Source organism: Schistocerca gregaria, chromosome 8 (assembly GCF_023897955.1).
Source record: "Schistocerca gregaria isolate iqSchGreg1 chromosome 8, iqSchGreg1.2, whole genome shotgun sequence".
NCBI classification, from domain to species: Eukaryota; Metazoa; Arthropoda; class Insecta; order Orthoptera; family Acrididae; genus Schistocerca; species Schistocerca gregaria.
Window position 1 is genome coordinate 109,256,522 of NC_064927.1, and position 14,517 is coordinate 109,271,038.

Sequence of the window (14,517 nt, forward strand, 5' to 3'; positions counted from 1 at the left end):
AGACAGAAAAAAAGGTGGAAATTCCTTTCAAGTAAGCACTGTCTAATAGGCACATAATGTCCAGTGTCCCTAGCATTGAATTCTCAATGAAACTATTTAAATGTTTTTCACTGGAATTATTTTTTTTAATCTTTGCGTCAAAATTCTTGAAGTCAGTGATACTAGCTTCAGTCCAGGCACTATCAGTACTAATTTTAAGAAGACAGGCGAAACAGAAAAATGCATTTTTCACTTCACAACCACACAACCACTCACTGCATCGTACATTGCTCTATTAAAACAGCGTTTGTATCCTTGCGTAGATTTGCACTGTTTCTGTTCTTGATTGATCGTTAGATCGGGTCTGGGTGCACCAAGTTCTTTCACTTTCATCCTATTTCTGTGTTCCAAGTTTTTGCCTATTATATTGCACACTGAATTCATAATGCACTCGCGGTATGTCAGAGATATTCACAAGCAAGTAAAACACACCAAAATCTTGCAAAATACACTCCGAAAAAGAAACTTACTAATATCACACGGTATCAACAAAATCAGTCAGCATCAGAAAGCAAGGAAAGTAAAGTAAGGGGACAAATTTCGGGCGCTTTGTCCTCTAATCACTTATGAAACTCTCGCTAGATGGCAGTACTGTTATGTTACTGTAGTCTAGTGCACTGTGGCGGGATATTTGTAACCTTAGTAGAGATGTGCAGAGATGTGCAGAGACAGAGGTTGGATAGCGAAATTTCGGCCACTCTACATTCCTTTATTACATAGATAGTGGAACGTGAAAAACGTGTGGTGGTTTGTACGACACCCTTAGGTTGAAAGCTCTGAGCCTTCGAGTCGCCCATAAACAGCAGTACTACGTAGAAGCCACGCCCCCAAACCGCTGCTACATGCAGCTTACGAACGTTGCAAGGCGCAGCCTAAACACTACTATCCGTTCAGAAAACATCTATCAATAAAAACAGTTCCAAAAACGTTGACCGTCGTTCTTTTAATCGGAATGGGAAATATGCGAAATTCGCCTGTTAAATTAAATTATGTAAACGGAGTCCAGATCATTATATATTTGCCGTGTGAGGTGATACACCCCATCAGACTAAAAAATGTATCAAACTTTGGAGCATAAAAAATAATTAGTTACATCTGTCACTTAACACAACTGTACTTCATAGTACTGCTTAATATTTTGAGGGAGAGCATGCACAGCAGAGATACTGCTGGCCGTAACATAGAAAAATATGAAAAAAAATTCAGACACAAACCTTCATCAGACTGATGCTGAGGTATTATACATTCACTATCTTGAATGGGAGGCTGACAGAATAGATGAAGTTTGCTTCCTTTAGCATTTGGAACTGTAAAGAAAAAGGTGATGGTGTGGCAATGGACTTCCTTTTCTATTACAATCAATCGTCGCATTATCCTTTTGGTCATCAGTGAAGTTTGTCTACAATAGAGAAGCATAAGAAAAGAAATATAGCTTCATAATCTAACAGCAGGTATAAGCACAACAGAAGCAAAGAGAGAGAAACGTAACAAGGGAACGTCTGAAAACTGTTGTGTTTCCAGCCATGAAGACAGTAGCTATAAACTGATGAACACATAGTAAAAACACCTGGAAACACTAATAGTAGATAAATCAAATATGGAAATATTTATCTACTATTGAAAACAAATCATAGCGTTTCAGGTTGGGGTGTCAAGTTTTCTGAATCAAATTGAGTGAGCCGGAGTAGAGCATCTGGAGCATTGCAAGAGGGAATCCACACATTTAAGACATTAGTGGTAAGAGCACACACGTAACTGTCTTATTGAATCGCACGTGTACTAACAATGCATGTTGAAGAGTGTAAATAGGAAGTTCTTTATGATGCTGTTCTAGTGGTCTTCAGTCCAGAGACTAATTTGATGCAGCTCCCCATGCTACTCTATCATATGCAAGATTCTTCATCATCCAGTACCTACTGCAACCTACATCGTTCTGAATCCCATACTAAATTGGTGATCCCTTGATGCCTAAGAACATGTCCTACCAACCGATCCCTTCTTCTAGTCAAATTGTGCCACCAATTTCTCTTCTCCCCAATTCTATTCAATACCTCGCCATTAGTTATGTGATCTACCCATCTAATCTTCAGCATTCTTCTGTAGCACCACATTTCGAAAGCTTCTATTCTCTTCTTGTCCAAACTACACTCCTGGAAATTGAAATAAGAACACCGTGAAATCATTGTCCCAGGAAGGGGAAACTTTATTGACACATTCCTGGGGTCAGATACATCACATGATCACACTGACAGAACGACAGGCACGTAGACACAGGCAACAGAGCATGCACAATGTCGGTACTAGTACACTGTATATCCACCTTTCGCAGCAATGCAGGCTGCTATTCTCCCATGGAGACGATCGTAGAGATGCTGAATGTAGTCCTGTGGAACGGCTTGCCATGCCATTTCCACCTGGCGCCTCAGTTGGACCAGCGTTCGTGCTGGACGTGCAGACCGCGTGAGACGACGCTTCATCCAGTCCCAAACATGCTCAATGGGGGACAGATCCGGAGATCTTGCTGGCCAGGGTAGTTGACTTACACCTTCTAGAGCACGTTGGGTGGCACGGGATATATGCGGACGTGCATTGTCCTGTTGGAACAGCAAGTTCCCTTGCCGGTCTAGGAATGGTAGAACGATGGGTTCGATGACGGTTTGGATGTACCGTGCACTATTCAGGGTCCCCTCGACGATCACCAGAGGTGTACGGCCAGTGTAGGAGATCGCTCCCCACACCATGATGCCGGGTGTTGGCCCTGTGTGCCTCGGTCGTATGCAGTCCTGATTGTGGCGCTCACCTGCACTGCGCCAAACACGCATATGACCATCATTGGCACCAAGGCAGAAGCGACTCTCATCGCTGAAGACGACACGTCTCCATTCGTTCCTCCATTCGCGCCTGTCGCGACACCACTGGAGGCGGGCTGCACGATGTTGGTGCGTGAGCGGAAGACGGCCTAACGGTGTGCGGGACCGTAGCCCAGCTTCATGGAGACGGCTGCGAATGGTCCTCGCCGATACCCCAGGAGCAACAGCGTCCCTAATTTGCTGGGAAGTGGCGGTGCGGTCCCCTACGGCACTGCGTAGGATCCTACGGTCTTAACGTGCATCCGTGCGTCGCTGGGGTCCTGTCCCAGGTCGACGGGCACGTGCACCTTCCGCCGACCACTGGCGACAACATCGATATACTGTGGAGACCTCACGCCCCACGTGCTGAGCAATTCGGCGGTACGTCCACCCTGCCTCCCTCATGCCCACTATACGCCCTCGCTCAAAGTCCGTCAACTGCACATACGGTTCACGTCCACGCTGTCGCGTCCTGCTACCAGTGTTAAAGACTGCTATGGAGCACCGTATGCCACGGCAAACTGGCTGACACTGTCGGCGGCGGTGCACAAATGCTGCGCAGCTAGCGCCATTCGACGGACAACACCGCGGTTCCTAGTGTGTCCGCTGTGCCGTGCGTGTGATCATTGCTTGTACAGCCCTCTCGCAGTGTCCGGAGCAAGTATGGTGGGTCTGACACACCGGTGTCAATGTGTTCTTTTTTCCATTTCCAGGAGTGTATTTACCGTCCACGATTCACTTCCATACATGGATAAACTCCATACAAATACTTTAACAAAAGACTTCCTGACACTTAAATCTATACTCGACGTTAACAAATTTTTCTTCTTCAGAAACGCTTTCCTTTCCTTATCGTAAATGACTGTAGTTTATTCAAAGTAAAAAATGAGCAAGCCGGACGCTGTAGTGGAGCCATTCTAGGCCCTTCAGTCCGGAACCGCGCTGCTGCTACGGTCACTATGGTCGCAGGCTCGAATCCTGCCCTGGGCATGATGATGTGTGTGATGTCCTTAGGTTAGTTAGGTTTAAGTAGTCCTAAATCTAGGTGACTGATAACGTCAGTTGTTAAGTCCCATAGTGCTTAGAGCCATTTTTGAACAGTGCGCAAACAATTTCAATAACTCAACGCTAGATAACTATCCAAATTGTCATGAAAATTATAACAACTAAAAATTAGAAAGTGATGAGGTATTTCCAAAAGACGCAGAGCTGTATGAAGGTGCCTGTTCGACAACTACCCATTTCACGTTTATTATAGACGCTTCTTCACGTTTATCTGACAAGAATACTGATCGCTGTGCGAAGTTTTTGCAATGGTAGAAACACAGAACCGTTGTGGCATTTGTCAAAACACCAGAAAATAATCCCCATCAGTTGTTAATAAACAGACTTCATAATGCTATAGAGCCTTTCAGAATACCTCACCACCATTGGCTTCTCATTAGAAATGATTTTGTAAGATAATTTTATTGGTTATTGAGTGTTGTGTGTTGTCATTGTTATTATCAATGTCTCTGTGCTGTGGTTGTCATCCACAGAAAGTTGTTTGTATGAATTCAGACTCTGACTACTGGGAATTTCAACCGTGTTATGAACGATGTTGTAGATGCCACTTCATGACATCAGTCATTGATAGTTTAATCAAGACACGCGTTTTTGAGGACGAAACACTGATGATTAAAAATGAGTTCACATCATTGTAGGTTCCAGAAATATTTTTAACTACTGACTCGCTGTTGTTGCTGTAGTTGTGGTCTTCAGTCCTAAGACTGGTTTGATGCAGTTCTTCATGCAACTCTATCCTGTGCAAGCTTCTTCATCTTCCAGTACCTACTGCAGCCTCCATCCTACTGAATCTGCTTAGTGTATTCATCTCTTCCCTCTACGATTTTTTCCCTCCACGCTACCCTCCAATACTAAATTGGTGATCTCTCTATGTCACAGAACATGTCCTACCTACTGATCCCTTCTTCTAGTAAAGGCGTGCCCTTCCACCTACAGAATTTGAAGTAGAGTGTTCCAGTCAACATTGTCAAGGGTTTTCTCTAAGTTTACAGTTGCTAGAAACGTAGGTTTGTCTTTCCTTAACCTATTTTGTATGACAAGTCTTGGAGTCAGTATTGCCTCACGTGTTTCAACATTTCTACGGAATTCAAACTGATCTTCCCCGAAGTCGGCTTCTACTAGTTTTTCCATTCGTCTGTAAAGAATTCGTGTTAGTATATAGCAGCCGTGGCTTATTAAACTGATAGTTCAGTAATTTTCACATCTGTCTACACCTGCTTTCTTTGGGATTTGAATTATTATATTCTTCTTAAGGTCTGAGGGTATTTCACCTGTCAGGACTGGCTCTCCCAAGGCTGTCAGTAGTTCTAATGGAATGTTGTCTACTCTCAGGGCCTTGTTTCGACTTAGGTCTTTCATTGCTCTGTCAAACTCTTCACACAGCATCATATCTCCCATTTCTTCTACATCTACATCCTCTTCCATTTGCATTATATTGTCCTCAAGAACATCGTCCTTGTATAGACTCTCTATATACTCCTTACAACTTTCATCTTTCCCTTCTTTGCTTATACCTGTGTTTTCATCTGAGCTCTTGGTATTCATGCATGTGGTTCTCTTTTCTCCAAAGGTCTCTCTAATTTTCCTGTAGGCAGTATATGTGGTACACCTAGTGATCTACGCCTCTACATCCTTATATTTGTCCCCTAGCCATCCCTGCTTAGCCATTTTGCACTTCCTGACGATCCAATTATGAAAATTTTGTATTCCTTTTTGCCTGCTTCACTTGCTTCATTTTTGTATTTTCTCCTTTCATTAAGTAAATTCAGTATCTCTTCTGTTACCCAAGGATTTGTACGAGCCCTCGTTTTTTTACCTACTTGACCCTCTGCTGCCTTCACTATTTCACCTCTCAAAGTTACCCATTCTTCTTCTACTGTATTTCTTTCCCCCATTCTTGTCAATCTTTTCATAATTATCTTCTTGAAACTCTCAGATTTTTCAGGTCCCATCTCCTTATATTCCCACCTTCTTGCAATTTCTTCAGCTTTAATCTACAGTTCATAAGCAATAGATTGTGGTCAGGGTCCACATCTGCCCCTGGAAATGTTTAAAACCTGGATCCTATATCTCTGTCATACCATTATATAATCTATCTGGAACCTTTCACTATCTCCAGGCTTCTTCCATCTATACAACCTTCATTTATGGTTCTTGAACCATTAAGTTATGTTTTGTGCGGCTCCCTCTTTCATTCCTTACCCCCATTCCATATTCTCCTACTACGTTTCGTTCTCTTCCTTTTCCTACTATAGAATTCAAGTCACGTATGACTATTAAATTTTCGTTCCCCTTCACAATCTGAATAATTTCTTTTATCTCATCAACAATCTTAGCCATTTGCGGAACTAGTCGGCATATAAACTTGTACTACTGTGGTAGGGGTGGTCTTCGTATCTGTCTCGGCCACAATAAAGCGTTCACTATGCTGTTTGTAGTAGCTTACCCGCATTCCTATTTTTTATTCATTATTAAACCTACTCCTGCACTACCCCTGTTTGATTCTGTATTTATAACTCCGTATTCACCTAACCAGAAGTCTCGCTCCTCCTGAGACCGAACTTCACTAATTCCCACTATATCTAACTTTAACCTATCCATTGCCCTTTTCAAATTTTCTAACCTACCTACCCGATTAAGGGATCTGACATTCCACGTTCCTACCCGTGGAACACAGTTTTCTTTCTCCTCATAACAACGTCCTCTTGAGTAGTACCTGCCCGGAGGTCCGAATAGGGGACTATTTTACCTCTGGAATATCTTACCAAAGAGAACGCCATCTTCATTTAACCATACAGTAAAGCTGCATGCCCTCGGGAAAAATTAGGGTTGTAAATTACGGCTGTAGTTTCCCCTTGCTTTAAGCCGTTTGAAGTACCACCACAGCAAGGCCGCTTTGGTTAGTGTTACAAGGCCAGATCAGTCATCATCTAGACTGTTGCCCCTGAAACTGCTGAAAAGGCTGCTGACCCTCTTCAGGAACCACACTTTTGTCTGGACTCTCAACAGATACCCCTCTGTTGTGGTTGAACCGACGGTACGGCTACCTGAATCGGTGAGGCACCCAAGCTACCCCACCATCGGCAAGGTCCATGGTTCATGGGTGTGGGGGGGTGGGGGGGTTGAGTGTTAGACTTCTATAAAATGGAATATTTTGGAAGAATGTGGAACCTAGACATGCCTACGACTGCAAAAATTGTAGCGAAATAAGGTTTAAAATCTTACCTGCACAGATCTACATGAAGAAAAAGAAAATTGACTCCAGCTATATTTGAATGCTCATGCTTTACATCCTAAACTGTCGGCCTATCCACTCAGCCATTGAAACAGATGTAAAACCCTCATCGTCTTGGTAATTCTACCAACATGAAGTCTGTATATTTCAACCATTTATGAGTGCTAAAATAATGATTTTCAAAATAAATGATACATTTAGTTAAATTGCGTTGAAGCTTGACGTGTACTGTATTCTAACTATTATATTGTTTCTATTTCACGATGTAAACACGGACCCGAATCTGCACAGAAATGTTTCAAATGGCTCTAAGCACCATGGGACATAAGAGTTGAGGTCATGAATTCCTTAGAATTTAGAACTACTTAAACCTAACTAACTCACGGACATCACATACATGCAAGATTCGAACCTGCGACCGCAGCAGCAGTGCGGTTCCGGTCTGAAGGGCATAGAACCGCTCGGTCACAGCAGCTGGCTAGTTGCACAGACTGTCTGAGTTGTGAACAGTGGTACTTCAGAACTTGGGCATGTGCAATACTCTGTTCTTGGACACTAAATTATTTGGGCTGGGCAATCTTTTTGCCTCTCACTGTACTCAGATACTGCAATCATTTGCAGTGGGTGTAAACTGACCATGTATTCCCAAGTTATAGTTTCACAAGTAAAACTGTATTGCTCTGCCATCAGTTGGTGACAGGCAGCACCACTTTTCGAGCTAAATAAAGGGATGCTGTGCTGATGCATCGCAAGATTTTTGTTGGGAAGTGTGTAAGAAAAAAACGGAAAAAAGGAAAGTGTTCTTGTGCAAGGAGAAAAATTTATAACATGTTATGTAAAGATATTTAGAAGGCTACTAAATGGGAAATGTAATCATGGTATTTTATGAAACACAATGTAGCACTGTGATTGAATATTGTCTAATGGATAAAGCAGTACTGGTTCAAATTATGCAAAATCGTTTGACTGTTTTTCATAGTTCGTTGAAGCACGATAAGCGTTCTCACATCAATGCACATGCATTCATCATTGTAAGGATAAAAGTGCACAAGCTTGGTTTTGAATCAGTCTCCCACCCACTCTGTTTCCCAGATTTGACAACATGGAACTTTTTCTCTACTTCCTAAAGTCAAAATGTGGAATAAACTCTTCACAATTCCTCCGGAATTTGAAATGGACATTATGAAATCAAAGGTGCTTTTCGTTGCGGCGGAGGCTTCTATCGAAATTTCAGTCAACAATTTTCTACTCGGAATGCGAAAATCATTTGTTGACGCCGAATTACATAGCCAGGAACGATCATCATAATAAAGTAAGTGAAATCAGAGCCGGCACGGAAAGATACAGGTGTTCGCTTTTTCCCGCGCGCTGTTCGAGAGTGGCATAATATAGAATAATTGCGAAGGTGGCTCGATGAACCCTCTGCCAGGCAGTTAAGTGTAATTTGCGGAGTATCCTTGTAGATGTAGATGTGGGTGAAAATTAGTAGCTCACTGTCACGGTCACAAGCGTTAGTAAGGCTCCTGTTCAATGTGGTATGATGCCTCACAGCATGACGCAGAAATGGAGACAGTATACGCGGGCAGCAGGTCCTGCAGCGGGTGGAGAACATCCTCGTGCAGCTTATTTGTGTGATCAGACTTCCTCAAGTTTTAACAGTGGTACATACTGATAGGTCTCAGCTGCAGTGTCGTATGGAATAAGTGATCATATAATTGTTTATGAGAGCTCTCTCGTTTATGGTCGGAATTATTGAACACTTAAGATGAAATGGTGGAAGCGTTGATTATCCTCAACACCCAGTATCCACACTTATCTAAATTAGCCAACTTAATCGTGAGACCTGTTGTACTTAACTAGTGTTACAAGCTTCTTCATATGCTGCATACATATAATTACAAACAGATATCTAACAAGGCATTACTTATGCCATACATGACAAGGCGCCTTGTTAGATGTTCCTCCCTATCAGCTGAAGGCTATGCTACATTCCTGGTTGACTTCCCGAGCAAGAGTGGACGAGAGCTCTCTAGCTAGCGTGGGTCCAGCGATATCTGTTACGGACTGCGGACGATATCTGCAACCCCTAACAAGTCTGGTATCGAACGTTGATACCACAAGAACTAAAGCTGAACATACAATCGGAATATCTGTTAGTGTAGGTCGGAATGTGCAGTCAATTCAGATGGTTAACGCTTTGACAACATATCAATTCCCGTTGGAACATCAAATCCAACTACTGAGTGTGTAGTACATTCTACAGCGACCAGAAATCCATGAATTGGCTGTGCTGGAGGCCCTAGAATGGTTTACTGAATTAACTCTATGTTTGAAACACCGTTTCATGATTGTTGGAATCTGACACGTTTCTTATGAGGATTGAACACACATTGCTAGTTGCGACACACTCTTTATATCTCTGCATTTATTTTGCGTGTCTGTCACTGGATGAGCACCTCCGAACGGAAGCCTAATATTCAACAAAGGAGATGCCATATATGGTCGCTAAGGGAATACAGATGGAAGCAGCCTACTGGCATGCAACCTCTGTGATGTAAAACAACCACCACACCATGTATTATCTAAGAAGACGTTTATTAGACTACTCCAGAGACTCTCAGAAACGGGATCCTTTGCACTAAGAACACGTGATCGTGGCAGATCTTGAAGAACTGGAATTAGAACATGTAGTACACAATTCTGGAAAGAGTGTCTGAAAAATATCTGCCGTGGAAGAAGTGTATTGCCCAGACAGTCAGCCATAAATAACAGTTCTATCCCCAACATGTGCACCGAGTCCAAGCTCTGGTGCCAAACGATCGGCGGGGCAGATTGCAATTCTGCCAGTGGCTTCTCGAAAAAGTGTTAATAGTCTGTAGTTGACAGCAGTAGTAGTTGTTTGTTGATGAGTCAGGCTTCACGACATACAGTATCGTAATTTACGGCAATACGCACATATGGGTCGATGCCAACCACCATGCTCTTGGAGAGAGGCGGCTCCAGTACACATTAACCATCAGTATTTCTGTTGATGTGCATTGACCCCTACGTTCTGCACAGCACAGTGAATGACGCATCGTATCGTCACTTCCTTCAGAACCAGTTACCTGTGTTACTGGAGAATGTGTCACTACATAAACGACTAGAAATTCGATACATACATGATATGGTACAGGCCCACTTGGAACTGAGGTATGCCAAATATAGTGTCGAACGTTGTAATATATGGAACATAAGCAAAAGTAATTAAATTTTCATAAAAAGATAGTGGAAGTACGCATTTGCCACATTTTGTACAAATAAAACGGTTCAGATTGTCGTATCTACGATAAATGAGGTAAATGGCCTCACAGATGACAACAAATGTACATGTAGGGAAGGCAGCCCTTTGTTCAGAAGCGACCGTGACGGGTTTCGACTGTAGACAAATCGCGTCGCCGGTGCTGGTTGGGTGTGGGTGGTGTAGGAGTCGTGACGGAAGTTTGAGTAAAATCACCAAATATGCACCAACCAGTCGCCAAATTTTGTTTTATTTAGTTGTTTAGTGCTGCTGAGACGTGCCATCGTTATTATTTGATACTTATGAGTTATAGAGCTTACACAATCATTATGTTGTGCGAACTTTGAAAAATGATGTCTCAGCGACAGCAACGAATAACTTGCCAATAGGAAGGTGGCGTTGGGCCCTATCAGGTCACCACAGCAGAATCACGATTCTGACGCCCAATTTTTAATTACGTCACTAAAAGTAGTGGCAGTACTCCGGTTCAGAGATAAGTAATGAAGAACCTTCAAACATGTTTCTTTGTATTCATTTAATATGGAAAAACTGAAAAAATGCGTTATCGTCTCCCTCAAAACATGAATTACAAGTGAACTGTTAAAGGTAGAAAGAAATCTTGTTACAAAATGAAAATCTTAGAGAATGTAAGTAACAATTCGTATATAATATTTGAATAAATGTAGAAACTGTAATTTTTGTATTTAAAATAAATTGCCTTTCTTGATTCCCTTAATAGGACACGAAGGGTATAATAGGCGGCAGCCATTTTGGATCGGGGATTGTGTGATCTCAGGCTCGATGATAGAAGATTTTTGTCACATTTTGGCTCGGGAGTCTCAGTGAGTATTGAGTGTTTGGCTTATAATGTTTCGCCGAGCTTCATGGTCTCGATTTAGAATATTTTCATATCGACGGGCGTTCGGGGCCTTGCAAATTTTCGGCGATACACAAAGTCAGTACACTGAAATTTGCCGAGTTTCCCTCAGTTCTTAGTATAGTTTAGAGGCTGTTCTGACCTGGAACATTTTCCGTGTCGTGAACTCGACTGTCTCTGGGGATATACTTAGACAGTGAGTTGAAGCTGTGAAAATTCCGCCGAGATTCGTCAGATGAACGTTGAAAATTTTCCAAATGAGAAGAAGTTCAAGTAGTTTTGTGTTGAATCACACTCGCACACCTTCAAATTATTTCGTAGTTTTGGACATACTCAGTCAACTATGGTTGTGATTTATTGGTAAGTCAGACAATGTGGATTCGTGTTTCAGTTCTATCGTTTGCTTAATAATATCGTCCTTCCTGTTCATACCTATTCGGAACAATAACTTTGCGTTGACATTCGACACCGTGATAATTAAGTGGTTGGCGTTTAAATTTGATTTTTTTGTACAATACCGTTCCGTGTAAAACATATATAAAGTTGTATTTTCACGGAAATATTTCTTGTGTTTTAGCCAGCAATTCCTGCCTCATTTAATGCAGATATAATTAAAATTTATACTGACTGTTGGTTTATGAGACTAGTGTTTATGCTGGCCCCACAGACCATACGTAAAGCCGATTTACTGAAGCCCCGCCATACACTGCGAATGCCTTGTATCTAGTGAGATGGGTGCGTCATTTGCTTCATATCTTTCTTTAATTATTTTGTGTACGACACACAACGGGGTGGCTCAGATCTAAAATGCATACTTCGCAGGCTGAACAAACAGTGAACGAGACACAATGTGCAAACTCCAATACTTTCTGTTGCACTATAATTACCCGTCATATGTTTATAATTTAGCATGAGTATACACCACCTAGTCGCATAATGCAGTGATTCAGTCTCCTGTTATGTTAAGAATATTTTAACAGGTGTCTGTAGAACCGACAATTTAACTTGCATTTGTGTGTTTACTTTTCCATAGGTTTCCGAACTGTTAGAGTGTATGTTGGGAACACATTTACTCTGAATTACTTACTCCCAAAAACTCTGCTCGGACAGAGTGTTTGGCTGTTTTCTGGAGATCGTCTTAAGTGGTTAATTATATCTTTTTATGCTTGTAACATGCTTTTTTCCATCTAGAAATTCAGTATTCTTTTATAAAAACGGAAATGAAATTTTAAAGTTTTGTGAATCTGATTATAATTATTTGAAATGTTAATTTAATTCTGTAAGATGTTAACTATAGGATGAAGGATAGATAGTTATGGAGTGCAGTGTACTGCATGTGTTTTAACTTGTGCCGTGTATTTACAGAGAAATGAAAATTATGAATAATCTGACTTATTGAGATATTATATTTGAGAAGAACGATATTAAAAGTGGCAACTACGACAGCATTAGTACTGTAAGCAAAAATTGATAGACAAGAATACTTAGAACTTATAGTGTGACAAAAATAGCAAGTTTATGTGATAATGGATTAAATAAGGAATATAAAACGATGAAATGTTGTCGCTGCCTTTATGTGATAACATGTTGCAGAAATGATTAAGAAAGTGCTGATAGATAATTAGAGCTGTTTTTCCTGAAAACAAATGAAATATATGCTTTTTACTTAAATCGATGTCAACAGCTCTGATCAATCCTATTTCGTAAAAGTCTATTTTTAAGTACGTAGACAATTTTCGCAAGAAAGTATGCAAGTGATTATGTACTGTGCCTCAACCAATATGAGAATTTTTTGATCTGAAAACATCCATAAATTGTTTATGATTATGATATAGGAGTGTTTCTTCGTACCCTGATCCCACCGCCGCTTTGGTGTGGGCCTCACTGCTGAGTATTCGTTTCCCAGCAAATCCTTGATAGTCCATATGACAGCACAGATGACGCCCTTTCGCAGACATTATGAAATACTACAAGAAACAGTTACCAATGAATACCAAAATACGTTAATTCGAGCAGTGGACAGTGTTGTATGGACGATAGTGTGCGCCTAGAAACACATAATTTTGTCCTGTTTAGTACATCATTCTAATGACCAATTGTTGAATCATATTAAGGAACGCAACCACAGCAACTTCCAGCATTGCCTACTAATTTCGTTCTTGTAGTGAGACATGAGATTACGTTCCGTGTAGTGTTTATAAATATTTGCAAAGTAAATATGTTTATTTAAGTTTCTGTGACCCTAAAATGGAAATTTGCGTTGGTAGATACTGTTGTTGTTGTTGTTGTCTTCAGTCCTGAGACTGGTTTGATGCAGCTCTCCATGCTACTCTATCCTGTGCAAGCTGCTTCATCTCCCAGTACCTACTGCAACCTACATCCTTCTGAATCTGCTTAGTGTACTCATCTCTCGGTCTCCCTCTACGATTTTTACCCTCCACGCTGCCCTCCAATGCTAAATTTGTGATCCCTTGATGCCTCAAAACATGTCCTACCAACCGATCCCTTCTTCTAGTCAAGTTGTGCCACAAACTTCTCTTCTCCCCAATCCTATTCAATACCTCCTCATTAGTTACGTGATCTATCCACCTTATCTTCAGTATTCTTCTGTAGCACCACATTTCGAAAGCTTCTATTCTCTTCTTGTCCAAACTAGTTATCGTCCATGTTTCACTTCCATACATGGCTACACTCCAAACAAATACTTTCAGAAACGACTTCCTGATACATAAATCTATATTCGATGTTAACAAATTTCTCTTCTTCAGAAACGCTTTCCTTGCCATTGCCAGTCTACATTTTATATCCTCTCTACTTCGACCATCATCAGTTATTTTACTTCCTAAATAGCAAAACTCCTTTACTACTTTAAGTGTCTCATTTCCTAATCTAATTCCCTCAGCATCACCCGATTTAATTTGACTACATTCCATTATCCTCGTTTTGCTTTTGTTAATGTTCATCTTATATCCTCCTTTCAAGACACTGTCCATTCCGTTCAACTGCTCTTCCAAGTCCTTTGCCGTCTCTGACAGAATTACAATGTCATCGGCGAACCTCAAAGTTTTTACTTCGTCTCCATGAATTTTAATACCTACTCCAAATTTTTCTTTTGTTTCCTTTACTGCTTGCTCAATATACAGATTGAATAACATCGGGGAGAGGCTACAAC